Raw genomic sequence first — 27,104 nt, 5'->3', positions numbered from 1 at the left:
AGTCTAGATAGATCCCTCTGCGGTTAAAAGCAGTTGCTGCGGCCGGGCAGTGGTGGTGCACACCTTTAATCCCAGCACTTGGGAGGCAGAGGCAGGCGGATTTCTGAGTTCGAGGCCAGCCTGGTCTACAGAGTGAGTTCCAGGACAGCCAGACAGCCAGGGCTGCACAGAGAAACCCTGTCTCAAAAAAAAAAAAAAAAAAAAAAAAAAAAGCAGTTGCTGCTATTTGCAGAGGCCAGAGGTTCAATTCCCAGCACCCATGAGGCCATTTGTAACTTCAGTTCTAGGGGTTCCGATGCTCTATTCTGGCCACCAGGCATGCATATATATATATATATATATATATATATATATATATATATATACATACATACACATGCTGGCAAAATACCGCAATGCATAAAATAAAAATGGATTTTTTTTTAAATTTGAGAAATAAACACAATTATATAAGCTGGGCCTGGTGGCACAGACCTGGAATCCCAGTATGAGTGAGAATCAGCCTAAATTCAAGGTCAGCCTGGGCTATGGAGTGAATTCCTGGCCAACTTGAGCTAAGAATGAGATCTTGTCTCCATAAGAAAAAAAAAAAAAGAATAGTTATTACACCTTTAAAAAAAAAAAAAAAAAAAAAAAAGGCCACTAGCCTGGTGAGACAGCACACACCTTTCATCCCAGCACTGGAGAGACAGAGGAAAGTGGATCTCTGTGAGATCAAGGCCAGCCTGGACTACATAGTGAGTTCCAGGCCAGACAGGACTTCTTAGTGAGACCCTGTCTCAAAAATAAGTAAATAAATAAACTATATCCCTATTGTCCTTATGACACCAATATATAATCTTCTGTGTGTTAGCATTCTGTCTAAACTCCACCCCCACAGTTACTTAGCAACAGCCAGGTAGGCCTGGCCCACTATAAAAGGGGCTGCTTGCCCACTCCTTTCTTGCTCTCTAGATCTCTTGATCCCTCTGTGCCCTCACCCCCTTCCCCTCCCCCTCTCTCCACGTGGTCATGGCCTGCCTCTACTTCTCTCCCCTCCCCTCACCCCCCTGCCTCTACTACCCTCCTGGCTCCCCTCCCCATGCCCTGAATAAACTCTATACTATACCTGTGTGTAACTGGTCCCTCAGGGGGAAGAGATGCCTCAGCATGGGCCCGCTGAGACATCCCCTTCCCCCACATCTCACCACACACCCACAGACCATATTCTCTTTCTTTTTATCTTTTTATAAACACATCACTGTGGAACATAATATTAAACCAGCAAGATAAAACAACACACAAAGGTTTTCTTCCCATTTCACAATGAAATGTCTTACTAGTGACCAAAATACTCACTAGCATCCTGCTTCTAGGAGGGTTCCCTATTGATCAAGAGACTCTGGAGCTAGTGAGAAGGCTCCATACAAAGCCTGACAAATTTCAACCCCTAGGGTCTCCATGTTCACACTCAAACACACATATGCACAGAAAATAAATAAAATGTAATTTTAAGAAAAAAGGCTGGGCAAGGGCTGGAAAGATGGCTCAGCAGTTAAGAGCACTGACTACTCTTCCAGAGGACCCTGGTTCAATTCCCAGCACCCACATGGCAGCGTACAACTGTCTATATAATGATTGTAGCTGAGGCACAATGAGGCAGGATGTTTGTCTACAGATTCCCAGCCGCCTCTGGTTGAAGGCTTCTGTAGATAGACTCAGGATAGTTTCAGTTCTTAGATACTTCCACATCCTGTGGTAGGTACAATAGCTTCCTACAGAACAAGCCACTAAGCAGTCAAGGTGACTGGTACTCAGAAGGAGGCTGCCACACTCTGACATGACAAGTACCATGCCCGTCTAGGTAAGAGCTCTCCTGGTAGAGGTAGCCTTATACTCAAGAACTGAACAAGTAACCACTCAGTTTGATATGTGTGTGTGCAACACAATCTGTGTAATAAAAAGCTGCTGTTGCCGGGCAGTGGTGGTGCACAACTTTAATCCCAGCATTTAGGCGGCAGAGGCAGGGGGATTTCTGAGTTCAAGGCCAGCCTGGTCTACAGAGTGAGTTCCAGGACAGCCAGGGCTACACAGAGAAACCCTGTCTCGGAAAAACAAAACAACAACAACAAAAGCTGCTGTTGCTGTTTTGTCAATGTTTCTAAGGCTGGGTCTAACCTGGCCTAGAACTCACCGTGAACATGTCTGGTCTAAACCTAGGGTCATCCTGCCTCTGCCTCCCCAGTGCTGGGATTGCAGGACTATACTACCATGTACCTGCTGTAAAACTGAAATAGCTATACCCATTGCTATATTTCAGATAAGGTCTCATGCAGCCCAGGCTGGCCTCGTACTCACTTTGTAGATGAAGGTGTCCTAGAACTTCTCTTTGACTCCATCTCTTGAATTTGGGGATTACAGGCAGGTACCACCATGAACAGTTTACACAATGCTGGGGACTGAACCCAGGGCATCCTACAGGCTGTCCAAGCTATAGCTAGCTCCACACTGTAACTGGTTTATTATTTTAAATGTGTATGTGTTTCCACATGCATGTGTATGCTATGCGTATGTGGAAGGCAGTGGACAATTTGAGATAGTTCTCTTTTTTTATTACATAGGTTCTGGGGATCTTGGCAGCAAGCATTTTTACCTGCTGTGCCATCTTGCAGGCCCCATTATATTTTATCATTCTGTCTGCTCATCTGTCCATCCACCCATCTATTGGCTGGGTCTTACTGTATAATGCTTGCTGTCGCATTATATTTTGTCATCTGTCTGTCTGTCTGTCTGTTTACCTATCTGTTTCTTTCTTTCTTTGTTTGTAGGCAGGGCCTCACTACTGTGTAGCCCTGGCTGTCCTAGAACTTACTATGTAGATCAGGCTAGCCTCAAACTCACACAGATTTTCCTGCCTTTGCCTCCTGAGTGCTGGGATTAAAGGCACTGTATGACCATGCGCATGCATATATATAAAACATGGGCTATATGTGTTTGCACCTATGAACAATTTTCTGACGTATCCCTCATCTTCCACAGTGGGTTCCAGGGCCAAGCAGAGGTTTTTAAGCTTGTCCACCATGTAGTTTTACTCACTAAACCATCTCACCGAGCCATCTTGCTAGCCCTTTTTTTCTTCAGATAATGGCCCATATAGCCGAAGGTTGCCTCTAAGGTAATGTATAGTTGAGGATAACCTCGAACTTCCTTCTGAGGTGGGTAACACGGAGCTCAGGCTAGACTTAAACTTGACAGGGCCTGGAAATCCTGATCTTGCCTCTTCTCCGCAGTGCAGGAATGGCGGAACATTACAGTGTGTAGCCGCGCTTATGTGCTGCTCGGGAGGGAACCCAGGGCTTCCTACACGCTGGGCAACTAGACAAGTGCTCTAGCAGACAAGGTCCATTTTAGACCCCTTACCCTTCTGTTTCGTTTTGACCTTCTCAGACAGGACTCTGCTGTGTGCCCTGCCTGACCAGAAGCTCACTCTGTAGCCTAGGCTGGCAACGTTCTTGCCTCTGCTTCCCAACCAAAGGGATCACAGAAAACTGCTACCACAAAGCTACACCTAAACCAGTCGGCTAGGATGCTGGGGCAGCCTCTGCCATCTCTGTGATGAAGAAAGGGGCCTAGTGGGTTATCTAAATGAATCTCTCTCCTGGGCGACACTGTGGAGCTACTGATTAACCAGTCCTGAGGCTACCTCTGGACTTTCTGTGATGAGTGAAGTATCACCTCTTTCTCATTGTTTAAATCACTTTCACTCTCCAAGTAAAAGTTCAATTCTATCACCTACACGCCAGGCTAGCCTTCACCTATACATCAGGCTAGCCCTTCATCTCCACACCAGGCTAGCCTTCACCTACACTTGCAGCAAATAGGTCGAGTCTTACAAACATTCAAGAAAGGTGTCATCCCTAAATCAGAGACTATCACAAGAAGGGTGACTTCTCAACAAGCTTTATCAATTTTTATTTAATCACTGGTTATTATTATTATTATTATTATTATTATTATTATTATTATTAGTATTAGTATTAGTATTAGTATTTTGGGATGTATATGGTAGTATATGCCTTTAATCCCAGCACTCGGGAGGCAGAGGCAGATGGATCTCTGTGAGTTTGTGGCCAGCCTGAGGAAATGGCTTAGTGGCTAAGAATCCCTACTGGTCTTCCAGAAGACCCTGAGTGTGGTTTCCAGCACCCACACAGGCAGTGGTTCACAGCCACCTGTAACTCTAGCTCCAGAAGAATCCAATACCTTCTGCCACTAAGGGCACTTCTACTCACTTGCGCACGCGCACACACACACACACACACACACACACACACACTACACTCTGTACACATACACACATAATCAAAATAATAAAAGTACTCTTAAAAATTAACCGATGATCAGTGGAGGCTGAGCAGGTAGTTCAGTGGATAGAGCACATGCCTGGCCTGGAGGAAGCTGAGATGGAGTCCCAGAGCGAGAGATATGATCAGGTGTGATGTGTGTAAACTCATAGCACTTCCGAGGCAAGGGCAGGACATTCAGAGATTCAAGGTTGTGGGTCTGGAGAGAGCTCTCATCAGTAAGGAGCACATGCTAGTCTTCTGGAGGATCTGAGTTCAAGCGGCTTACAGCATGACTCCAGCTCCAGGGGGTCTGATGAGTCTGGTATCCACTAATGTGCACATATCCACATGCAGACACACACCCCTACATGTAAGTAAAAATATGTTAGCGTGGCAGCTCATGCCCTTAACCCTAGCACTCAAGAGCCAGAAACCCACTCTCTGCTGCACAGTGCGATCCTGTCTCAAAATGAAGTAAAATAAAAATCTTTTAAATAGAAAAAGAGAAAGGAAGGGAAGTAAGAAGTCGAAGGCTAGAGAGGATACTCAGTAGTTAGCATTACACAGTGTTCTTCCCATAGACCTGAGTTCAAGTCCCAGCCCCCATATCAGATGGCTCTCAGCCACCTATATATAACTCCAGCTCCCTGAAGATCCAACACCTCTGGCTCACTGAGTGTGCCTGTGCACACAAATACACACACAATTAAAAATAATTTCAAAAATTTTTAAAGAAGAAATTCAAGGTGAAAACTTGAATTGCTTATGTAAGAATTTGAGACTGGTCTGGAAAAATATACAAAAAAGAAACAAAGAGGGAAGTGGGGCTGGGGGAGCTGGGAAGGAACTGTTCTGGGGTGGAAGGAGAGCTGTGTCTTGTCAGTAAAGTATTTCGTGCAAGCATGAGAACATGACTTTGGTTTCCTAGCACACATGTTAGGGCAGGTGTTGCAGTAAATGACTTCAGTACCAGCCCTGGGGAGACAGAGACAAGAGGCGTCTAAGATCATGCTGGCCAGCCAGTCTGACCTATCCATGTGCTTCAAGTTCAGTGAAAGACCCTGTCTCAAAAAGTAAAATGAAGAGCCAAGAGGAAGACTCAGTCCTCACTGTCTAAGCTTCGTAGACTTGAGTATTCACACGAGTCTATACAAAACTATACACCCAAACAAGTGCACACACACAAAGGCCATTTTGGGTTTTGGAGGGGGTGGTTATTTTGTTTCATTTTTTGTTTGTTTGTTTGTTTGTTTGTTTGTTTTTTCAAGACAGGGTTTCTCTGTGTAGACCAGGCTGGCTTTGAACTCAGAGATCTGCCTGCCTCTGCCTCCCAAGTGCTGGGATTAAAGATGTTCACTGTCATACCTGGCTCATCTTAAAAGATTCTTAAAAATTAATCAATTACTGTTGAATGTGCATTCACATTTAGTGTGAATGGGGAAAGGCAGGGTGCACAAATGCCATGGTGTGTGTGTCAGGGGTTGTAGAGGTCAGAGAACAACTTGGTAGGGTCTGTTTTGTCTTTAAAGTGGGACCCAGCAGTCAAATTCAGGTCGTCAGGCCTTCTCAGAAAGCACTTTATCTCCTGAGTCATCTCACAGGTCCTAGATCACACCCCCTGCACCCTTCCCCACCCCAAGGTCATTCGAGAACCATCAAGTTTTCTTGTCTCATAAATGTGCTTGTCACCAATCCGGATGGCCTGCATTTGATTCTCAAGACCTGCATTGTAGAAGAAAAACAACTTCTGAAGGTTGCCTCCTGGCCACCAAGTGTGCATAGGTGTGCTTATACAACACACAGACACACACACAGACACACACTCACACAGACACACACACAGATACACAGACACATACAGAGACACACACAGATACACACACACAGACACACACAGAGACACACACAAACACAGACACACACACAGACTCACACAGACCCACACTCACACACAGTCACACACAGACACACACTCACACACAGACATACACACAGACACAAGAGACACATACAGATATACACAGACACACATTACACACTCACACACATACTCAGACACACACAGACACACACTCACACACAGACACACACAGAGACAAATACACACAGACATAGACACACTCACACAGACACACACATACACACACACATACTCACACAGACACATACTCACACATACTCACACAGGCACACAAACCCACACTCACAGACACACAGTCACACACAGACACACACTCACACACAGACATACACACACACACTCATACACAAACACTCATACACACACACTCATACACACACACAGACCCATACTCACAGACACACAGTCACACACAGACACACACTCACACAGACATACACACAGACACAGACATACACTCACACACAGACATACACACAGACACACACTCATACAGACACACACTCACACACAGACATACACACAGACACAGACACACACTCATACAGACACAAACTCACACACACACACACAGACACACAGTCACACACAGACACATACACACATGCAAACACACAAAGTAAACATACATATGACAGGCAGTGATAGGACGCGCCTTTAATCCCAGTAATAGGAGGCAGAGATGAGCAGATCTCTGAGTTTGAGGCCAGCCTGGTCTATAGAGATTTCCAGGACAGCCGGGGCTATACTGGAAACCCTGTCTCAAAAAACAAAACAAACAAACAAAAAAGCAAAACAAAAATAACAACACCATACACACACACACACTTTAAATCTAACATTCACCCACTCAGTCTCTGTTCAAAAGTCACTACAAAATGAAAAAAACAAAAAACCAAAAAAAGTACATGCTGAGTTTAAGCCACACTCTCCTGAGAACGATCACTCAGCTGATCTAGTGGGTAAATGTGGTCAGTGTCTCAGTGGACAACCTCAGGTGTCCACTGAGACCAGATAGCCCAGGAAAGGAGAAGATCACATCAGGTCTAGTCAGTCCTCATCCACCCAAAGCCACTCCATGGGTAAAGCCTGGGGCCATAACCCCTGTCATCCATATATACAGCACGTACTTTACTTCCAGAATAGTCTTCCCAACCCCTAGCTCTCTCTTTTTGCTGTTGGTTATTTTTGTTTGTTTTTGTTCTTTGAGACAAGGTTTCTCTGTGTAGCCCTGGTTGTCCTGGAACTCCCTCTGTGGACCAGGCTAGCCTTGAACTCAGAGATCTGCCTGCTTTTGCCTCCTAGGTGCTGGAATTAAAGGCATGCACCATTGCCACTGGGATCTCCACTAAATTTTAATATAACATTAATTCCAAATCCCAAAGATAAATTAGACATCATGGCGCATGCCCAAAATCCAGCTAGGAGGTAGGCAAGGGCAGAAATATTACAAGTTCCAAGTCTGCCTGGGCAACTTACAGATAGCAAGACTCTCAGGCTGTGGATATGGTGTAGCGAGTACAGTGACTGTCTAGCATGTATGAAGCCCTGGGGGAGATGAAGCCCTAGCATCCTGTAAACTGAGCCTAGTAGTTCCTGTCTGTACTCTCCATGCTGGGGAGGAGTGCAGGAGGATCAGAAAGTCAAGGTAGCCCTCTAATAAGTGACTTTGAAGCCAGCCTGGGATATAGGAGACCCTGACTCAAAAGAAAAAACTCTCTAAGAGTTGTGATATATAACTCCTTGGTAGAACATCTGTCTGCTTAGTATGTTGGAGGTCCTAGAGAAGCAAGAACAGTTTATGGAAAGAAAAACACGCTTTAGGGCACGGAGGAAAGCCCTAAGCAAGGTGCTGGCAAATGAAGTCTGGTGATGTATAAGATCCATGGCCCTTGAGGATGTTGAGATGGCTCAGTGGTGAGGACACCTGCTGCCAAGCCTGAGGACCTCAGTTCCATCCCTGGGACCTATATTACAGAAGAAGGGATCCAGGTCTCACAAGTTATCCTCTGGTCTCCACACTCACATCATGGCAAGTCTATACACATGTACACACAAACATACACACATACATGCACACAAGCACACAAACATACAGATACACACACACACACATGTTAACTAATTAATTAATTAATTAATGTTATTTTGAGCATCCAGGACTAAAGAGGCAGGTGTATATTCATGAATTCAAGGCCAGTCTGGGCTACATAGTGAAACTTTCCCTCAAAAGCAAAACAAACAACACTCCCACAAAGTAAAAAATAGAAAAAAAAAAAAAAAAAAAGGTAAATCATGATTAAGTTGACTTTATTTTAAATTGCATGTTGACTTTTTGGTTTTGGTTTTTTGGTTTTTTGGTTTTTTTTTTTTTTTTTTTGGTTTTTTGAGACAGGGTTTCTCTGTGCAGCCCTGGCTGTCCTGGAACTCACTCTGTAGACCAGGCTGGCCTCGAACTCATAGATCTGCCTGCCTCTGCCTCCCAAGTGCTGGGATTAGAGGTGTGCGCCACCACTTTTATTTTTTTGCTACACCTGGCTTTTTTTTTTTTTTTTTGAATCTGGAACTAGCATGAAATTCTGTTACTACACTTCTGGGTTTATTTGTCTATTTCTTTCTCTTTCTTTTTTTCTTTCTTTCTTTCAAAACAAACAAAACAAACAAACAAAAAAGCAAAACAAAAATAACAACACCATACACTCAACACAGAGTCTCACTGCAGAGCCTTGGCTATCCTTTAACCCTCTGTAGATAGACCATGCTAGCCTGAAATTCACTGAGGTCCTCTTGCCTCTGCTGGGATTGATGGTGTGAGTCACCACCATGCCCCACAGGGTCCTCACACTGTCAGCTCGGGTACCATCTTGGATTTCTTTCTTGCTTTGATTTACTGATCCTGTTGCTGTCTGGTGGGGACAGAAATGGTCCTCCAGATCGCTCAGGTCCTACTCCTGCTGTGCGTCCACTCCCTCTGCTTACCTGTTTATTCATTTGTTTTGAAACAGGATCTCTCTGAATTCAGTGAGCTCCCAACACTTCTGCTTCTTCTTTTTTTTTTTTCCCCATTAAACTCAGGCAGAGTCGCCAGGCGGTGGTGGCGCACGCCTTTAATCCCAGCACTTGGGAGGCAGAGGCAGGTGGATTTCTGAGTTCGAGGCCAGCCTGGTCTACAGAGTGAGTTCCAGGACAGCCAGGGCCACACAGAGAAACCCTGTCTCGAAAAAACCAAAAAAAAAAAAAAAAAAAACTCAGGCAGAGTCACACGGGGAAAGCGGGATTAGAACTGGGAGAGACAGAGCAGAGGGCACGGGCTCGCCCTCTGCAGGCGGCTACCTTAGCCACTGTGCAATACTTCTGCTTCTACTTGAGTGCCAGGATTACGCAGGTGCACCACCAGAGCCTGCCAGACATGGAAGAGTTCTCAAAAATCTGCCACCAAGTGAATTCCTTCACAGCACAGAAAAGGGGGTGATGTTAAGAATCTGATCCCATGGCCTGATCATGCCCCATGGAAACCTGATATGTATTTTATATTCTATCTCAAAGAACACACATTTTTGGATTCTGGTCCATGATATAGCCCTAATTATTGTAATATATAAATAATGGCTTCTCCAAGAAAAATAAGTGAAATAAATAGATGTTTGATTTTGGACCTTGGGACAAGGGACTGAGATGTCTATTTATATATTGAAGCAGACCAGGCATCCAAATTCTCCCAGCACCCCTCTGTCCTTACCTGGCACACCCTGCCCCTGCCCCTAACACTGAACTTTCCAGCCCAGGGGCCGGGCTATCCTTCCCCCACAGTTCTTCCTCATATAATCCAGATTTTTTTTTTGCCCCACCCTCTCTCAGCATGCACTCTTTCTTTCTCTTCCCCCTCTTCTCTCTCCCTCCCCATGGCAACTTCCTTGGGGCCAGTGAACTCAAGAGAGCAGCTTCCCAACAAACCTGCCTTTAATATAAACTAATCTGGCTTGAATTGGCTGGTTTCACCAGCAGAGAAATAACTTATCGGTAAGTCTATTTTTTTAAAAATGTTTTTATTATGCATTTACTTATAGGGCATGGCACGCACATCACAATGTTCCAGTGACACCAACAGCAACTTACAGGAATCCGTCCTCTCCTTCCACTACTGCAGGTCCCAGGGATTGAATTCTGGTCCTCTGGCTTGGGGACAGCTGCCCTTACTCACTGAACCATCTCCCTAAGGCTCTGAATTCCTTTTTTTTTTTTTTTTTTTTTTTTTTTGAGACAGGGTTTCTCTGTGTAGCCCTGGCTGTCCTGGAACTCACTCTATAGACCAGGCTGGCCTCGAACTCAGAAATCCGCCTGCCTCTGCCTCCCAAGTGCTGGGATTAAAGGCGTGCACCACCACTGCCCGGCAAGGCTCTGAATTCTTATGCTTAAGGAAAGATGAAACCCCAAGAAAGCTACATGTCATTCCAGTGGCAGAGGGGTTTCTTTTTTTTTTTTTTTTTTTTTTTTTTTTGTTTTTTCGAGACAGGGTTTCTCTGTGTAGCCCTGGCTGTCCTGGAACTCACTCTGTAGACCAGGCTGGCCTCGAACTCAGAAATCCGCCTGCCTCTGCCTCCCAAGTGCTGGGATTAAAGGCTTGCGCCACCACCGCCCGGCCGGCAGAGGGGTTTCAATGGGTTTTTTTTTTTTTAATCCAAGTTTGAAAGGTTGGGCCCCATTGGTAATGCAAAACTTTCTAAAGCACCCCATCTTCACATTGCTCCCAGAAAGATTTGGACAAGTGGCCCAAGGCCATGAAATTAATCTTTCAGTGACACCTCTTTCATCCCCATCCAAGGACCTGCTTATCAAGTCAACTTATAAGTCAGCCACCCTGGCTTTTAAAGTTCTCCTTTGAGAGGCCCCAGATGCCCGATTCAATGCTATCATGTCTGCAGCAGTCTTGCCCACCTAGGGCCTTATCGCTCACCACTGCCATCCTCCTCTCTCTTCCTGAAGGTCTTGCTGGTCCATAACTTCCAGAACATTTTGGGGCTGCAGGATGAAAGATCAGAGACAGCAAGTTAATAGCTATTCTAAACAATTCTCCTCATTTCCTATAAATAGTTCCTCTCTGTCCTCAAAGATTTGGAACTTATTGTGGGTGGGTGGGAAGAGCTGCAAAATTGGCTAGCCTGTGGGCAAGGTCTAAAGACGGATACTTGGGTGATTCCTCATGTAGAGTCTTCTTATCTGGTTCCAGCCAGCTGTCATGGATACTTGCAAAGTCTAACTTAAAGTTCACTTATAGCGTGTGTGTTTTGGTGGGTTATTTTCTTCCAATTTAAAATTAGTTATTAGTAGCCGGGCAGTGGTGGCGCACGCCTTTAATCCCAGCACTTGGGAGGCAGAGGCAGGCGGATTTCTGAGTTTGAGGCCAGCCTGGTCTACAGAGTGAGTTCCAGGACAGCCAGGGCTACTCAGAGAAACCCTGTCTTGAAAAACCAAAAAAACAAAAAAATTAGTTATTAGTGTGTCGAAACACTAACCAGTAGTGTTGTGATAATGAGAAGTAAAACATCCAGGACTGTCAGGATGGCTGAGTGGATAAAAAGCGTTTGCCGCCAAGCCTGCTAACTGGAGTTCAATCCCTGAGGCTCACTTGGTAGAAGGTGAGAACCCTATAGGTTGGTCTTCCCTGACCTTCACACTGACGCTGTACACACTGTAAAACCAGACGCTTTATGCTTTATGCACAGAAATAAATAAATAAATAAATGTAATTTAAATTTAAAAGGGGAGGGTATGGTGGCTCTTGCTCTTTATCCCAGCATTTAGGAGGAAGCAGGTGGGTTTCTATGAGTTCATGGTCTGTCTGGTTTACACAGCAAGTTTCAGGCCAGCCAGGACTGCACAGAGACCCATCTGTAATTAATTAATTAACTCACTAGCCTCTGCAAGCAATTCATCCACAGCGTGTATTTTATTCATTCTCAGACTCTTTCTGTGTGATGTATTGAGACCCCATTAAATCTAAGATATTTCTAGGCTAGAAGCAACAAAAAGGACAGGAAGCCCCTTTATCTTTTTGTGTTGTAAAGAAGGTCTTATGTATGTAGCACAGGCTAGCCTCAAACTCTACACAAACAAGGATGACCCTAAACTCCTAATCTCATTTCTGCCTTGGACTCCCAAGTACCACCATGACCAGCTCTGTGTGTATGTGTGTGTGTGTGTGTGGGGGGGTGTTATTAAGTCATCCAAGTTGACATCAAGACCTCAAACTCCTGGGCTCCAACAGTGTTCCTGCTCTTGATCATGGGCATTTCACCACATCTGGCTCAGGTTTATCTTAAAGAAGAAAAACACTCTCTGGGTGGATTAAGATATACCTAAAAAACAAACAAACAAACAAACCTGAAACCTCTCTCCTGTCTTGAATTTGACTGCCTCTGCTTCCAGAGTGCTGGGGTTAAAGGCAGACACTACCACAACTGTTTTTGTTTTTATAATGAAGTTATTTAAATTTAAAACAAAAGAAAAAGAATATAGGAACATCTCAAACGTAAATGTAAAATAGAGGGTCTGGGTATTTAGCTTAGTACTAGAATTCTTGCCTAGGAAAAATACGTGTTAAATCCCTAGTGCGGCCACCACAGAACCACAGACATACAATTCAGAAATACAGCACCAATACCTGCTCCACCCCTTACAGACTCTGAAAACATTATCCTAAGGACAGAGAACAGAGTCCCAAAAGACTACCTGCTGTTGGATTCCATTCACGTAAAGCAAACAGAATAGGAAATCTGCAGAACAGAGTGGGCTGGAGCACACACGTAGTCCCAGCACTGAAGAGATAAAGCCAGGAAGATCAGGGGGTTAAGGTCATCCTCATATGCACAGAGGGTTCCAGGACAACCTGGGATACACAGAGAGATCCCATCTAAAGAAAAACTTTTAAATCTGTAGATATGAAACTTAGTTACAGGAGGATTGCTGGGACTCCCAGCCAGCCTAGCCAAAGGACCACGAACTCCAAATTCAATGGCAGAACCTGTCTTGGGACAAATAAAAAGAGAGAAGAAGCAATTCCGTCCTCTGGTCCTAAGTGTGTGAGGGTACATGTGCATATCTGTACACCTATGCATACAGTCACACATACGCATACACAGAGGAAGAAGCAAAGATACGTGTTTCATTCTGGATAGTGAATGGATGGTCACTTTCCACAATGGGTTAACATGCATGATTGACATCCATGTACAGGCACACTAGCTCAGGTCTGACTTTCCTCTGCCATGTACTCATTCACGTGTGACCTGGAGGAAAAGACTTGACTCCTCCTTTACAAATGGGGGTAGTAATCCCTATATCAGGGTGGTCAGTAAAGCAACCCAGGAGTACTGGAGCACCCAAGAACCATGGTGACCTGGTTTAAGTATTTGCAGATACTTAACACCAGCAAAGGGGCAATAAAGCCAGTAAGATGGCGTGGCATGTAAGAGCTCTTGCAGTACAAGCCTGCCAACCTGAGCCTGAGTCCTATAAGCCATGTAAAGATGGAAGCAGAACATGGGTTCTACACAGCTGTTCTCTACTCTCCACACAAGTGCCATGGCGCCTGCACACCACTCCCTCATCCCTGCACACATCATCCATGCATACACAAAGGATAAATAAAATCTTACAGATGGCAAGATGGTGTGACGGCACCTGCCACCATGACTGAAAACCCTAGGGCCCCCAGGAAAGAAGAAACCTGACCCCTAACCCCCAAGCTGTCCTCTAGTGTTCACACAAATGCCAGAACACACAAATGGATAAATTGAATCAAATGGACACAGGATGGACAGGCTGATGGGCAGACGGATGGACTGAGGGATGAAACATGTCTAAACAACTCAAAACCCAGAGCAGATTCTCTCCATGCCTGGAGCTAAGATAGTTCCCTTCCAGAGAGTGACTTCACACCACAGGCAAAGCAGGCAACGGAGGTCACAGCATTGTCCCAGGCTCTGTGCTGAGTGCCCCGTCTGTCTCTGAATAATAATGGAGTTAGGTCAGCATTCTCAGTTTTTTAGTTTGTTTTTAGAGACAAGGTTTCCCTGTGTAGCCCTTGCTGTCTGGGTACTTGCTTTGTAGACCAGGCTGGTCTCCCCTCTTTTATGAGTTCCCCTTCAGCAGAAGGCTGCGCAGGGAGAAAGACCATGGAAGCAAGCCCAGATCCGGCAGAAGCATCTGGTCTCTGAGCAGATAAGAGAAAGGTCAGCTCTCCTCTTCTGATATGTAGCTGCCATTGCTGAGACTTGCCGAAGAGCCCCAGAAATGCCTTGAGCAACTCGGTTCTTCACCCCAACCCCCTCCCTGGGGATAGAGTTTCATGGAGCCCAGGCTGGTGTTCAACTGCATTGTGTACCCAAGGGTGACCCTGAACTTCTGATCCTCCTGCCTCTAATCTAAGTGCTGGGATGACAGATGTGCACCCCTGTACCCCGCCATCCACTTTTTTTTTTTTTTTTTTAGCCTCCTCCCCTTTCACTGGCTCTTCCTCCACTGGCTTCCAGATGAAGCCAAAGCCCCATCTTCTCTCCTTGGACACACCTCAAAGAGTTGCCCTGTTAAATTCAATTAGTTCACTTTCTCATTTCTCCAGTGACCAGCCTCCATCCTCAACCCCCAGTCCACATCCCCACCTGGATGTCACACTGATGCTATTCGTCCTAGACACTCGGGGCCCACTGCCCCATCTCTTTGGTTCTGTGTCCCTATTAACTGGGATCTGGTGTGTAGCCCCAAGCTGTAAATGTCCACGTCATTCTTCCTCAACTTCTCCTGTCCCTGTCGCTACAACAATCTGCAAACAAGTCCTGTCGCCACTACTTCCAAAATGCTCTGGAATCTGGTCCTTCCACTCACTGCTCCCGCACTCCTATGTAACACATGGGTTGATGTAGTAGTCGCTCTGGCTCCATTTGCCATCCCTTAACCTGTGCTCCCCACGCTCCCCAAGCCGTCTTTCAGAACCTTTAGGAATGCACTTGTCATGGAAGCCGGGCGGTGGTGGCACACACCTTTAATCCCAGCATTTGGGAGGCAGAGGCAGGCGGATTTCTGAGTTCGAGGCCAGCCTGGTCTACAGAGTGAGTTCCAGGACAGCCAGGGCTACACAGAGAAACCCTGTCTCGAAAAACCAAAAAAAAAAAAAAAAAAAAAAAAAAAAAAGGAATGCACATGTCTCCTTCGAATCATAAAAACTTCAAATCCAGACCTCCCAAAGTTTGGGAACCACCAAGATCTAGCTTGAAATATGGTAAGTAGGCCATTTGAAGGGGGGGAAAAAAAGTAAAGAAAGACAGAAAGAGGGGCACATGGTACAGTGATCTGAACCCAAATTTTCTCTCCAGCCTTGGATTGTCTTCCCCAACACAGAAGCACCTAGACTTGGGACCACTGAATGTCCTACACTGGTCTTTTTGCTTAGCTCATAGACTTCTGTTGGCCTAAAACCCTTCTCACACATCTCCACCATTCTAGAAATGCCCTGGACCCTCCAAGGCCAGCTTAAATGTCACCTGCGAAGGATGACATTTGGATGTCCCTGCAAGAACCTTAGTTTCCTGCTGAAATGTGAAGGTAGAGGTGACAAGAGACACAGTGGCCACCGTGAAGCCTGACCCGAGAAGGTGGGCTTTGCCTTGGCCCTCGGGGCTCTGTTCTTAGCCTTGCTCCTGTGGTTCCTGCTGGGCGGGCTCCAAGCCTTTTTAACAGCGGTCACAGAAACAAACACAGAACAAGAAAGGTAGAGTCACCAAGTAACCAAATCCAACTAAGCAACCAGCCTCTGCTCACCCTCGCCTGGGACGCTGAACCCCAACACGATGGTAGGGTGCCAAGGGACAGGGGTTAGACAGGAAGGCAGAGCCAATCATGCAGGGGCTGTGCCAGCAGGAGAATTTGAGTAATGCCCAAAAGCAACAAAGCACCTTTGTTTTGGATCAGAGTCTGTGTAGCCCAGGTTAGCTGAATTTACTATATACCTTAGGATGTCCATGCAGGAAGTTCCCCCACACTGTGAATTTCCTAAGATAAGGTTCCAGGGATAGCAATGTGTCCAGCTTAAGAACAAATGATGTATTTTGATTTTTGAGACAGTGTCCTGTGGAACCCACACTGGCCACAAACTCTGAACCTTCCAGCTTCCAGCTCTCAAGTCCTGAGATTAAAGACATATTTCACTATGTCCAGTGGTACGTATTACACCAGGTGTGCTGCATGCTCTTAAGTCCAGCACTCAGGAGGGAGAGACAGGCAGAGAGAGTTTTCTGAGGTCAGCCTGGACTACATTGGAAGTTTCAGGTCAGCCGGGGCTATATAGTAAGTCCCTTGTCTTAAAATACATAAACAACATATGAATTCCAGTACAATGTCACCACCTGTGTATTCAAGTTCAAGCACTCTATGCTGCGGCACAGGAAGGTAAGAGTTAATAGTAATTTATAGTACATTTCAAACTAGTTAAAAGGTTTGAATCAAAACCAGAAACAGTTCTAAACATTTAGGGTCTGCAGCCATGTAAGTAGGAAGCCTTTAAGAGGTTCTTGTAAATAAAATCATAAAAAAATTCCAAGGGCGCTGGGCATTGTACTATGCTGGGCTATGCTTCTAATTATTCAGAGGCTAAAGCAGGATTGATGGTTCAAGGCTAGCCTGGGCTACGCAGCAAAACACTATCTCAAAATAACTCACAGAAAACTTCTATTTAAAACTTTATCCGTGGGGGTGCCAGTCGGTGCCTGTTACCTGGGAAGAGGGTGCATCTGCCTCACTGAATGTATGGTTCAACATCAAGTGCCCTTACCACTAGAGCCACCTGGTCGGAAAATCTAAGAGCTGAGCAGGGCTGGAAGATGAACTCAGTCCAGTGTGGGCACGTTTCTTTTTGGTTCCTATTGAGTCCTGTGCACAGGAAGCTGAGCTCGGGGTAAATGCTGTCATGTAAGGAATGTGGGAGAGTGCACAGGACAGCAGCAGACATCCACATTTAAGGAGGGGGTGGAGAAAGAGAGGCCACCAAAGGAGGTCAGAGGGAAGGTCTCAGTCAGACCCCAAGGCCGCCCGAGACTCGGGCCAGGACCCCTCCTCCCCATAGATCTTAAAGTATTTGGTTGGACTAACTTGCCCTTCACAGGCCCACCCCCGGGACACATTCTTCCTTTAGATATGCTAACAGGGGCCAGAGGGTAAAGGTCTAGGCTTGCCTGTCCTCAGCCTTTGTGTCTCTCTCAATCAGTGGCGTATCTTTGCTCTGACCCATTATGTGCCCGTTCTCATGTGAGCTATCTTCATTCCAGTTTCTGGGAAGAGTCCAACACACTGACTTCCCATGATGATGTGGGGTGTGACCTGATAAATGAGCCAAGTAGAGTCTGAGCTAAGTTCAAACAGGGGCTCTGCTGGGGCACGCTGGCCGCAGCGTAATCTCGGCTGCCTGGTGGGTTCAGAAGACGTGGGAACAGGAGTGGAAGAAGTCCAGATTACAGTACCTGTAGTTACTTCTATAGCTGCTGCTTCTCCTCATGCCCTGTTCACATGCTGAAGTGGAGGGCAACTCTGGCCTAAGGTGTAGTGAGACCCTGTCTGGAGGAGGGGAAAGGGAATTCTGTTCTATACCCAGAAGTGTGGATCCACTGACTGCCTGACTGGTTTGCAATACTGGGCCTCTTACATACCACATCAGCATTCTGTCTCTGAGCTGCACCCCTACCCTTTATCTTTACCAAATAAATAGATAGATAGATAGATAGATAGACAGACAGATAGTATGTGTGCATTTATATATATGTACATTTGCAAATATATAAGTATATTTTATTTATTATTGGTTTTGGGGGAGGAGTTGTTTTGAGTCAAGCTTTCCCTGTTCAAAAGCTCTGGCTGTCCTGGAGCTCTCTGGCTGTCCTGGAGGCTAGCCTCAAACTCACAGAGATCTGCCAGCCTCTGCCTCCTGAGTGCTAGGATTAAAGGCCTGTGCCACCAGTGCCTGGCTCATATTATTTTTCAAAACTGGAATGTGTTTGTGTAATATGTATGTGGGGGTTATGCTTATGTGTATACATGTGTGTGGCAGTATTAGCACCTATGTTTGTGAGCCAGGGAAGGAGGAAAGGTGCTTTCCTCTGTTTCTTTCCGCTTTAGTCCCTTGTGACAGGATTTCTCACTGAACCTGAAGCTCGCCGGTTTGGCTAGGGTGGCTGTCCATGGAGCATCCTATAGCACCTTACCTGTGCTGCTCAATTCTGGCATGTGCAGCCTTGCCTAGCTCCAATTCGGGCACTGGGCATTCAAACTCATGTCCCCCTGCATATACAGCAAGGCCGGTCACCAGTGAGCCATCTTCCCAGATTATTTTTTTCCTGTCTTCTTCCTTTTTGTTTTTTGAGACAAGGTTTCATGTAGTCAAGGCTGGCCTTGAACTTACTGTGTATGTAGTCAAGGCTGGCCTTGAACTCTTTTTCCTTCTACCTGCCTGAACACTGGGAATACAGAGTTCTAAAATAATAGGTATATAACACCATGCTCTGTGTGTGTGTGTGTGTGTGTGTGTGTGTGTGTGTGTGCTCGTGATAGTGAGATGGTGTTACTAGGTACCCTGGGTTGGTCTTGAACTCCTGCCTCAGTCTTCCAAATGGTAGGATTATAGGTGGGTGCCACCAGGCTCAACACTTTCAAGTGATTCTGAAACTGAGATCTGTAGGGTTCCCTAGGCAGGACTCAAATTCTTTTTTCTTGTATCTCTGTTTAAACAATTTATCTTAACACTACTGAGCATGATGGCGGATGCCCTACTAGCCCAGCATTTAAGCAATAAGAGGCAGCAGGATCAAAAACTTAGGGTCATCCTCAGCTATATATATTGAATTTAGAGCCAACATGGGCTACAAGAGACCCTGTGTCAAAAGTCAAAAACAAATAAATCCAGTCAAGTTTATGAATCTCTGGGAGTTCCAGGCCAGCCAGGTCTACACAATGAGTTCCAGGCCAACCAGAGAAAAGTAGTGAGACTCTGTCTCAAAAAGAAACACATCTGCCTGATAGTGGTGGCTCATGCCTTTAATCCTAGCACATGGGAGGCAGAGGCAGGTGGTTCTCTGTGAGTTCGAAGCCAGCCTAGTTTAGAGAGCTACTTCTAGGACAGGCTAGGTTATGAAGAAAAACTCTGTCTTGAATCCCACCCCCCACAAAAAAACTAAAACAAAACACACACACACAAAACCCCAACAAAACAAGCCTGCAATTTACTGTAGCAGCAAACTGCTTTTTAGTGCCATTTTATATTGGAAATTTCCAAAGGGCCAGCCCCCTCCTAGGCTGGATATAATTATTCTCAAATCAAAAATCTATTGGGTCAAGCCTCTTCATCCATAACAATAATCTTATTATCAGAGGGCAACTGACACTTCCTAATTTATTAATGTATTCTCTCATTTGCAGTTGCCCTCTTAGCTCTCCACAGCGTGAATAATTGAGAATTCACAAAATCCCGGGGTTGGGCTAGGACAGATGAAAGGAAAAGCGAGCCAAACATGGTGACTCACAACCATAGCCCCAGCCTTTGGGAGATGAAGCCAGAAGGATCAGCAGTTCAAGGTCATCCCCGGCCGTGTAGGAATTCAAGGCTAGCCCGAGAAATGGGAGACCCTGCCTCCAAAAGGAAAGAGAAGAGAATCTGGGTGTGGCGGTACACACCTAGAGTCTGGTCACACAGGAGGACGAGGCAACAGGATTATCCCAAGATCCAGCCTCGACCTCAGAGTAAGACTTGAAGCGGGGAGAGGAGAGAGAAGCAGAAAGGGGGTTGATCAGAGTTCAGTTCCCAGCGCCCACACGGAGGCCAGCAACCCTCTAAACCTCCAACTCCAGAAAACCCATCACCCTCTTCTGGCCTCTTTACATGATATCTGCACATATGTGAGTGTGTACACGTGTGCATGCGCATTCACACACACAAATTAAAATAAATCTTAGGTTGCCTATAGTGGGCATGTCTCTAGTTCCAGCAATGAGGAGGCAGAGGTGGCTGGATCACTGTGAGTCTGAGGCCAGCTTGGTCTACAGAGTGAGCTTCAGGTCAGCCAGGGCTTCGTAGAGAGACCTTATCTTAAAAACTGTGTGTGCCTGTGCCTGATCAAGTATTCGTGTGCTGGGCTAGGGAGATAGGGAGTGCTTGCCTTGTAAAAGTAGCACCCCAATTTGATCCCCAAAACCCATGGAGACATGTGCATGTAAATACTATATTTTAACATACATTTCATAGATCACAAATGTGTTTTAATGTATATTTTAAAGTTGACTAAGAGATACTAATATATTTAAATAATTTTAGCCCAGCAAACTTAGCCCCTACAAAACTTTTAACGCTCAAATATATTCTTATGTTATCCATATTTTAGTTTTATTTATTTAATTTCAGGGTTTTTCTAAAATTGTTTCTTTTACATTTTTATTTATTTTTACTTATTCACTTTACTAATTTTAGTTTTTTTTTTTTTTTTTTTTTTTTGAGACAGGGCTTCTCTGTGTAGCTCTGGCTGTCCTGGAACTCACTCTATAGACCAGGCTCACAGTCACAAAGATCTACTTGCCTCTCCCTCTGGAGTGGTGGGATTAAAAATTATTCTCATTTTACAGATGAATAACCAAAGCACAAAGAGGTGAAGTAAACTACCTAGGTCTCACAGCCAGTCAGAGGTGCAGGTAGCAGCCGGTGTGGTGGCACACACAGACCTTTAATCTCAGAGCTCTGGATGCAGAGGTAGGCAGATCTCTGTGAGTTCAAGGCCCAGTCTGGTCTATAAAGAGAATTCCAGGACAGCCAGGGCTACATAGAGAAACCCAGAAGGAGAGGTAGAGGTAGCATTTGAACCCAGATCATCCTAGTTCAAGATTAGGATTTAATGACCACACTACATAGATCAGAACTTTACAGACTGGCAGTCGCCAGAATCAGGAACAGGAAGGAAGGAAGCTTGCTGTTGTTCCTAGGCCCTGTGAGGAACCCGGGAAGGTGAGTCTCAGGGAAGACAGACAGGCTGAGGGCCACAGCTGACCACAGCCTGCAGACTTCCTGGATTCCCTGGCTAAGGACTGAAAGACAAGGAAGGTGAAATTCCTCCAGGAAGAGAGCACATTTTTGAGAAATTTTTGTCTTTGTTGGGTCATCTTTGATTTTAGACTCTGGGCATCTTTCTAGAGTTATAAAGAACATTGAAATAGACAAGAGGCCGAGCCTGGGTGGGTCTCTGTCTCTGTTTCTCTCCCTGTCTGTCCCTCTCTCTCTTTGTCTCTCCCTCTCCCTCCTCTCCCTCTCCCTCCTCTCCCTCTCCCTCCTCTCCCTCTCCCTCCTCTCCCTCTCCCTCTCTCCCTCTCCCTCTCCCTTTTCCTCTCTCCCTCTCCCTCTCCCTCTTTCCCTCTCCCTCTCCCTTTTCCTCTCCCTCTCTCTCTCTGCCAAGTGGGGAGACCTACTCTGATTTGGAAAGTGAGAGCCTTTTGCCCTGAAGTCAGGTCACCTTTTTTTCTGACCGAGAAGCAGCAAGCAAGCCCCTCACTGGAACCTTTTTCCCTCTCCCCTGCAGCTCATTGGGGCCTGAGAGAAGGTTAGGGATTATGGTTGCTTGTTGCTCTGGCAGAGGACCCAGCTTTGGTTCCCAGCATCCATATATGGTGGTTCACAACCATGTGTAACTATACTTCCAGGGCACCCAATGACTTCTTCTGACTCCCTGGGCATCAAACAAACAAATACGCATTGTATGTATGGCACACACACATGTAAGCAGGCAAAACACTAGTACACATACAAATATTAACAAATGCTTAAACAGAAGTTCAGTATATAAGCAACTCAGCATTTTCAGATCTTCTATATGAATGAAAAAAAAAAAAGGCAAAGAAAGGACCTACCTGTTCCTAAGTACGGTGGAGGAGAAAGGTTACTGTATATATGTGGGAGAGCATAGTTAGAGGCAGAGACTTTTAGGAGAGAGCCCAGAGTAGACATGATCCTGACTCATGTGGCAAGAGTGGGAGGGGACGGGAGAGAGGGAACCAGGTGAGCAGCCAAGAGGTTCATGGGTACAAAGAGAGCTGGTAACCAAATGGCCAGCCCCCTAGGCTGCAGAGTTCAGGGTATCCAGTAGGGTATGCCAGCCAGGAGGGCCCTGGAACAGGTAGGGGCTGAGCCTGGCGGTGGTAACACACGCCTTTAATCCTAGCACTTGGGAGGCAGAGGCAGACAGATTTCTGAGTTCGAGGCCAGCCTGGTCTACAGAGTGAGCTCCAGGACAGCCAGGACTACACAGAGAAACCCTGTCTCGAAAAACCAAAAAAAAAAAAAAAACAAAAAAACAAACAAACAAAAAAAAAAAAACCAAAAACAAAAACAAAAAAAACAAACAAAACAAACAAACAAACAAACAAAAAAACCCAAAAACCAAAAAAACAAACAAACAAAAAAAAACAGGTAGGGGCTGAGAGGTGAGAGAGAACAGGAGGCCAGAGTCTGCTCTGATATGCTAAATAGGCACTGCAGCCTTTTGTCCCAGATTTGAAACCTAACACTATGAAAGGCTTTTAAGGGGACATCCTAAGATTTGATTGTCAAACTACCACTTTTGAGCTTGGGAAAAGGGTCAGAGCCTCAGTGGCTTCATCTGTAGAACGGGGGCTATTCGGTTCAGCCTACAAGCATGAGGCAAGTGCTGACCGAGGAAAGAAGGGGCAAGAATTGTGTCATGCAACGGGCATTTCATGGACATCTGCTCCTGTGTGCCAGGCACTGTTAGTGGCTGGAAAGCAAACACCCTGCCTAGGTTCTCTGTGAGCTACTAAAGGAGAGAGAGACTCACTCAACCAACATGGCAAGAGGCTTGCTACTGCAGAAGTTGATTCCTAGGGCAGCAAACACAGTTCTGGAGGAGGGAATGGGGTGCGGACATGGTTCAGAAGGTTCTATACCTGTCGTTCTCAACCTATGGGTCATAACCTCTTTGGCAAACCACCATCTCCCAAGATATTTACATTATGATTCATAACAGCAGCAAAATTACAGTTATGAAGTAGCAACAAAAATAATTGTATGGTTGGGGCGGGGTCAGCATAACGTGGGGAACTGTGTTAAAGTGTTGAAGGATCAGGAAGGCTGAGAACCACTGGTCTATAGGCAGCATGTGGTGGGGGAGACAGGACACTTTCCTCAGTGGTGTGGCAACTAGTGAGTTGCTCACGCTTCTGTCACTAACCCGCCCTCACTAAATGCTCCTGTAAGCAGCTCCACTGACCGCATCAGCTCACTGCTGGCTGGGTTTTTGTCAAATTGATATATGCCTAACTATGTCTGGGAAGAGGGAATCTCACTTGAGAAGATGCCTCAGAAGACTGGCCTGAAGAACTTGGTGTGGTGGTGCAAGTCTTCCTTTAATCCCAGCACTCGGGAGGCAGAGGCTAGTGGATCTCTGTGAGTTCGAGGCCAGCCTGGTCTACAAAAACGAGTCTAGGACAGCCAAGGTTATACAAAGAAACTCTGTCTCAAATAACCAAAAAAAGATTGTCTCGAAGACAAGTGCCTGTCACTGGGTATGGTCCTACCCGTGCCTGGGCAGGTGGGTTGGGGTCTATAAGAAAGCAGGCTGAGAACGCCATGGGGAGCAAGCCAGTAAGCAGCCTTCTCACATGGTCTCTGCTTCAGTTCCTGCATTGAAGTTCCTGCTTAGATTTCCCTTAGTGGTGGAGCATGACCTGGGAGCTGCAAGCTAAGACCTATCCTCGTATCTTCCTTTAGTCACGATGTTTATCAGAGCAGTAGAAATCCTAACTAGACAGACAGACAGACAGACAGACACACACACACACAAGTGCCAAACTAGTACAGATGCCAAAATAAAACTAGGAAGTTCCCATACAAGGCCCACTCAGAAAGAACTGCTCAAAAGTCAGCTGTACACGTCACAGGCAGTGGTCTGTGCACCCAGCAGCTCTGGTAGGGCCTAGCAGCCTGCACGTATCCTGATCCCAAGCAACTGCTGGGCCACAGCACACACTTTGAGCAATGAGGAGCACACGTGGAGGCCACTCGGATGTCCCTAATGTTGGGCATTGTAGGACTACACGACACCTTCCTGGTCCTTGGAGTCTAAGTGTCAATATTAGTGGTTCCACACCCCGCCCCCACCCCCAGCTTATCCTCAGCTGTGAAACATGGGTGTTATCTGCCTTCTAGTCTTCCCTCTTCTGGGCTATAAATGCTTGTGGTGTTTTCTCCTCCCATATTTTATACCAAACTCCCTTTGAAATATCAGGCTGGGTCTATGAGACAGCTCAGTAGGTAAAGGCACTTGCTGCAAAGCCTGGTGACCTGTGCACCTAATTCCATTTTAAGAACCCGCATGGGCCAGGCGGTGGTGGTGCACGCCTTTAATCCCAGCACTTGGGAGGCAGAGGCAGGTAGATTTCTGAGTTCGAGGCTAGCCTGGTCTACAGAGTGAGTTCCAGGACAGCCAGGGCTACACAGAGAAACCCTGTCTCGAAAAACAAAACAAAACAAAACAAAACAAAACAAGAACCCGCATAGTAAGAGGAGAGAACAGACTCGTGTGTTGCCTTCTGCCCACAGGTGTGTGATACACGAATCCTCTACCACCATCACATACACAGAAAAATGAATTAATTGAATTAAATGAATGAATTAATGCTTAAAAAGGTCCCAGGTGTGGTGGTTTGAAAAGGTATGGCCCCTGTGTTTGAATGCTTGGCCCCAGGGAGTGGAGTGGCACTATTAGGAGCTGTGGTCTGTCTACTGGAAGAGGTATGGTCTTGTTTGAGGAAGTGTGTCACTGTGGAAGTGGGCCTCTGAGGTTGTATAAGCCTGGCCAGTGTGTCACAGTCTCCTGCGGCTGCCTGCAGATCAAGATGTAGACCTCTCAGCTCCTTCTGCACCATGCCTGCCTGCATGCCGCCATGCTTCCTGCCATGATGATAATGGACTGAACCTCTGGACCTGAAAGCCAGCCCCAATTAAATGTTGTCCTTATAAGAGTTGTCCTGATCATAGTGTCTGTTCACGAAGTAAAACCCTAACTAAGAAACCAGGTGTGATAATTCACTCTTGTAACCCCTCAACTTAGGAGGCTTATTGTAATTTCAGGCCAACTGGGTTACAAGCATAAAACTTTGGTTTAAAAAATAAAAATAAAAAAAAAAAAAAAGAAAAGGTCAGGTTTGATAAGAAAGGAGTTCCTCTTCCCTTTTTCTTTCTTTTTGATTAGAATTTCATCCTGTAGCCCAGGCTGCCCTGGAACTCATTATGTAGCACAGGCTAGCATCAAACTGACAGAGATCCTCCTGCTTCAGCTTCCCAAGCGTTGGGATGACAGATGTCAGCCACAATATCCTATATGCCCTTTTCTTTCTCCTTCCTGAGGTGCTAGGGGTTGTACCCAGGGACTCAAGAATACAGGCAAGAACTCTACAGTTGAGCTACACCCCAAACCCCGAAAGTTCTTTCCCTACTGCAGGCCATCTCCACTATGATCAGAGTGTCAGAGACAGGAAACCGTGCTGGAAAAGATTACTTCTTGCTGACCTGACACAAAATGCTGATATTAAAGGAGATAACACTTAGCTGACAGTGAAGGGTGTGAACCCCACCACTTCAGAGGTGACTACAGATGAGTCAACCCGCTAGAGAACATGAAACCCTATGGTATATATGTGACAGAATCGTCAATAGTGGTTCCTCAAAAATTTGACAACAATCTCAGTATTTAAAAAAAAAATAAACAGCAAAAAGAATTGAGACAGCTTCTCACTCTGTAGCCCAGGCTGGCCACAAACTCCAGGTAGTCCTTCTACCTCAGCCCCCTAAGAAGTAGAATTACAGACATGAGCCACCACAACTGGCTAACGTCCTCGAGTGTATCGTATTATCAACAATGACTTGGGAAGCTCAAATAAACTTTATCTTGTTGCTTTTTTTTTTTTTTTTTTTTAAAGTCTGGGTTTCATTAAGTAGCCTTGGTTGGCTTTGAACTTATGTAGACCAACCTGGCTCAAACTCATGACATTCCTGCCTCACCTTCTAAGGTGTGAGGATTACAAGTGTGTCTGACCCACAGAGTCCAGCTTGAAATAACGCTTTTCTAGTTTCCGGCATTCACATGGGGGAGCTCACAAACCCTATAACTGCAGGTCCAGGAGACTGGATGCCACTGGCCTCCAAGGGCACCTACATGCACAGACCCCTCTCCCCATATAGACACACACACACACACACACACACACACACACAGGCACACACACAGACACAGGCACACACACAGACACACACACACAGACACACACACACAGACACACACAGACACAGACACAGACACAGGCACACACACAGACACAGACACACACAGACACACACACAGACACAGGCACACACACACACAGACACAGGCACACACACACAGAGACACAGGCACACACAGACACACACACAGACACAGGCACACACACAGACACAGGCACACACACAGACACAGACACACACACAGACACAGACACACACACACAGACACAGACACACACAGACACACACACAGACACACACACAGACACACACACAGACACAGACACACAGAGACACAAGCACATACTCACTCACACAGACACAGTTAAAAATAAATCTTGGGGCTAGAAAGCTGGTTCAGCAGTGAAGAGGGGGTTCAGTTAACAGCACCCACATGGTGGCTCACAACTACCTTGAACTCCGGTTCTTTGGGATCTGACGTTTTTGTCTGGCCCCTTCAGCTCCTGGATGCATATGAACACATGCAGACACATACACACAT

General features: G+C 45.9%; 1 protein-coding gene across 2 annotated transcripts in view; it reads right to left on the bottom strand.

The window, feature by feature from the left end:
* The window catches only part of Ccnd3 (cyclin D3), a 93,920-nt gene that overhangs the window by 10,216 nt on the left and 56,600 nt on the right, over positions 1-27,104 (bottom strand). For both annotated transcript variants that reach the window (XM_076915332.1, XM_034521300.3), the window contains exon 2: positions 11,201-11,265. The gene's annotated coding sequence lies outside the window, so the exon portion shown is untranslated. The remainder of the gene's footprint in view (positions 1-11,200; positions 11,266-27,104) is intronic.

This window comes from Arvicanthis niloticus, chromosome 17 (assembly GCF_011762505.2).
Source record: "Arvicanthis niloticus isolate mArvNil1 chromosome 17, mArvNil1.pat.X, whole genome shotgun sequence".
NCBI classification, from domain to species: domain Eukaryota; kingdom Metazoa; phylum Chordata; class Mammalia; order Rodentia; family Muridae; genus Arvicanthis; species Arvicanthis niloticus.
Note: the sequence above shows the minus strand (reverse complement) of the source record. Positions and strands in the feature narration are given on the sequence as shown.